The following is a 4190-nucleotide window of genomic DNA, read 5'->3' as shown; positions in this document are numbered from 1 at the left end:
GTCTCTCTCCCTCTCTCCACACACACACACACACACACAGACTGCGTAAACCTGCTCCTGAAGCCGGGACAGCAGCGAAAAACCCCTTATCATTCCGTTCACTGCAAATTCTGCATTGCAGTCACAAAACTGCTTTCGTCATCAGCCAAGAGGGACCAGGCAAAACACCAGGCTGCAAAGACACTGCGATTTATTAACAACATAAACCCTACCCTCAATAACTTTGCAAATGTAGATAGTCCCAGACCATTGTAATTTTTTTCCCACCCCCACAATAATTTATCAAAGTTTAACAACTTTCTGAACTTCATCTCCTGGCTCTTTAACTTCAAGATTGAAGGCGTTCAGAGAAACTGGCTTGAATTCTCCGGACTGATTTGGAATGTTATTGCAGTGATCAATAGGTTTCGGGACATCTTGGGAATATTGGTTTTTGGACCACTGTGACTTTGATGGGATCACATTCCACCCTTCAATGCCTCCCTGAACTAGCTCCTAAAATAGAAAACTCTATCAAATGGACAGTTCCGGTAGCTGTGCTTCCCGATTCCGGGAATATACCCACAGGATAGGGAGCTAGGGGAAAGCTGCTCACCTTCCAGTTTATCTCCTGGCTTGAACGAAGCCAGGGTCTTACAGGGGTCCAATTCCACAGCCTGCACTTGGCACAACAGTCGAGTCCGTTTCAGTCCCCGGACATTAAGCCTCACCCACCCCATCACCGTTATCCTGGCATCAAACTGGCAACGGAGGGGGATGTCAAAATGGAGGTGGATGTACCCTCATTGTCCAATCCCTTCCCTGACCTCTCCCTTCCCTGTCTTTCCTAACTTTCTTCACCTCACACCCTCATATCTACTCTCCTGGCTTCTTGCACACTCCCAATTGTAGCCACTCCATAACATGCTTCTAAAACTAACTTTTTTGACCACGGGTTTGGTCTCCTGCACTCTTGGCTGGTGCAGGGTTGGAGTTAATCTAATGATGCTCATGTCAAGTATCTTGAAGCATTTCAGGTTGAAGGTGCTTTATAATTACTTATTGCGATTGTTGCTTGACGCTCCCTCTTCTGTCCAAGCTTTGCATCTCAAGTGTTGGTTTGTTCTTTAGGGAGACTGTGGAACTCATTGCTGCAGAGGGTTACAGGTCATTGAGTGTATTTAAGACAGAGATAGATAGTAATAAAGTCAAGGGTTATGGGGAGAAGGGAGGGGAATTGGGTTGAGAAACATATCAGCCATGATTAATTAGCAGGGCAGACTTGATGGGTTGAATCTACTCCTTTACCTTGTGGCCTGATGGAAACAAAAGCACAGCATTCAGACTGGGCCTCCCTTCAAATAAACAGCACAGTGAGAGTGATGGCCAACATTACTCAGAGCACTAAGCTCAGGGTACAAGTTGCTCATTTGTATTTTCTTTAGGGAGCAGAGATGCTTTCTAAGAAGAATGCCCTACCTCAGTCACAGCCTTCCCCCACTTCCCTCAACCTCCTTCTCAGCTCCATCACCAATTCCCCTAGTCACAACACCATGCTGTCCTCCACAATTTGCAGCCAGCCTCCCCTTCCCAGTGACAGCCAGTTGTCCTCCTCTCTCTAGCAGTGACATCCCAGCTATTTCCCCGATCAGCCACAATCTTATTGGGTGGCACAGCAGACTTAGAGACAAAATACTACACCACCCCTGTAATATCACCACCCATGTAACATCACCACCTCTGTAATGTCACCATCTCTATAATATCATCACCCCTGTAATGTCATCACGTCTGTCATCTTATCACATCTGTAATATCACCACATCTGTAATGTCATCATTTCTATAATATCACCATCCCTGTAATATCGCCACTCCTGTAATATTAGATTAGATTAGTTACCTACAGTGTGGAAACAGGCCCTTCGGCCCAACAAGTCCACACCGACCCGCCGAAGCGCAACCCACCCATACCCCTACATTTACCCCTTACCTAACACTACGGGCAATTTAGCATGGCCAATTCACCTGACCCGCACATCTTTGGACTGTGGGAGGAAACCGGAGCACCCAGATTACCACCCCTGTAATATCATCACCCCTGTAATATCACCACCTCTGTAATGTCATCATCTCTATAATATCACCACCTCTGTAATATCACCACCCCTGTAATATCATCACTCCTGTAATATCATCACCCTGTAGTATCACCACCTCTGTAATGTCACCACCCTTATATTATCACCACCCCGTAATATCATCACCCTTCTAATATCACCACCCTTGTAATATCACCACCTCTGTAATATCATGAACTCTGTGATATCTGACCTCAATGCACCTGTCTAATGGCACGCTGATACAGGAGTAAGCAAAAATAACTTCTGTTTAAAATAAAGCTTTCTGTGACACTTCGTAGAAACAACATAAAACACAATATAACACTAAGCGACATAAGAAGATATTGGGTCAGATGATCAAAGGTTTGGTCAAAGTAATAAAAGGTGAATTCGCCATAGTCCCGCTCTGTCATTAGAGAGAGATGACTGGTGATAGTTTAATCTGAGGATCACTTTATCTCAGGTGAGAAGTTGAGAAGGGACGTCCTTCATGGTAACCTCAGCCACTGCAGGTTCTGAACCCACAGAACTGTTGGCATTGCAAACTAGCAACTGAGCTAACTGAGGTTAGGCATTAGGGAGTGTCTTAAAGTAGGGAGAGAGATGTAGGAGGATTGTCTAGAGCAGGGGTGGGGAACCAACGACCTTAAGGCCACATGCGGCTTTCTCGGCTATTTTGTATGGCCTTTTGAATGAATCCAAATTTTGCAGAACAAATCTTTTAATTTTGATTAATATGTTTTTTCATCCTTTATTATTTTTATTTTAATCTTAAAATGAATGTATTTAAAATACTAGAGAGTAAAAGGAAATTCAATGAAATACTCCTCACAGACTGGCCGCCACAATTAAAAAGTTGGTAAGTCATAAGGGCTATTTCGACACCTGCAGGGACAGGTGTTACCACAAATTTTATCTTTGCGAGAACAGATAATTAAATTTTATGAAGAACAGAGTCATCAGTACGAATTAGTGAAAGAAGATTTCTGTAGAAATGCTGCATTTCTGTGTGACATGTCAAAACAAAATGACTTGAATATTTCTTTGCAAGGTAAACCTAGGTCTATATACGATATGTGGCAAAAAATCCAAGCATTTCGAAAAAAGCTATCTTTTTTCAAAACTCTTCTTCAAAAGGAAATTTTGGATGACCATTTTCCCCAGTTAGCAAAGGTCATTGATGAACAGGAGGATTCTTGCAAATCATGTGAAGAATATGCAGCTGTTATAGACTTATTAACTGGAGAATACAACTTTGAGAGTCATGACATCAAACTCAAATTAGCATTTCAACCTCACCTAGTTGATGGCTCCAATGCTCCTAAAGAACTACGGATGGAATTGATTGAGCTCTCAGAAGAAGACATTTTAAAGTCCTTATTTGATGCTAAGAAAGATCTGATTGAAATATGGAAAAATGCAATAGAATCCCCATGCCTTCATCAACATGCACGAAAAATGTTTTCTTGCTTTCCAACCACTTATTGCTGCGAATCTACATTCTCCTACGTAACCAAAATCAAGATGCCTTTAAGGTCACAAATGACGGATACCCATCTACAGGATCAGCTGAAACTGCAGACCTCCCTGCTGTAACCAAATATTCACATGCTTTCCTACAAAAAGCAGTCACAACAAAGTCATTAAAAGGTTAGTTAACTTTAGAATTAACATTTTTTTTCATCTTTTTAGTTGGTTAGTACATAGTATTTAGATTTTTACAAAATATCATGAATTTTGAAGAATATATAATTGAAGTTTCTTGGATGCGGCCTTATTAGGTTACAACTAACATAATGTGGCCTTCCAACATGAAAAGGTTCCTCCCCTTTGGTCTAGAGCTTGGGACTGAGGAATGGCAGCCAATGTTGGAACAATTAAAATCAGTGAAACTCAATCGGCCAGAGCTAGAGGACTGCCTACCACTCTACAACCTCCAGCATTTTGGAGGTTGTAGAATGGGAGGTGACGACCGATATGAGAGATTGTGTGGCCATGAAGCAATTTGAAAGCAAGGTTGAGAATTTTAAAATCATGACATTACTTCACTGGGAGATAGTGTAAGTCAACGAGAGCAGAGGTAGTAGTT

The sequence above is a fragment of the Hemiscyllium ocellatum genome, chromosome 29 (assembly GCF_020745735.1).
Source record: "Hemiscyllium ocellatum isolate sHemOce1 chromosome 29, sHemOce1.pat.X.cur, whole genome shotgun sequence".
NCBI lineage: Eukaryota > Metazoa > Chordata > Chondrichthyes > Orectolobiformes > Hemiscylliidae > Hemiscyllium > Hemiscyllium ocellatum.
The sequence above is the reverse complement of the archived record's forward strand: the minus strand, read 5'-3'. Positions refer to the sequence as shown.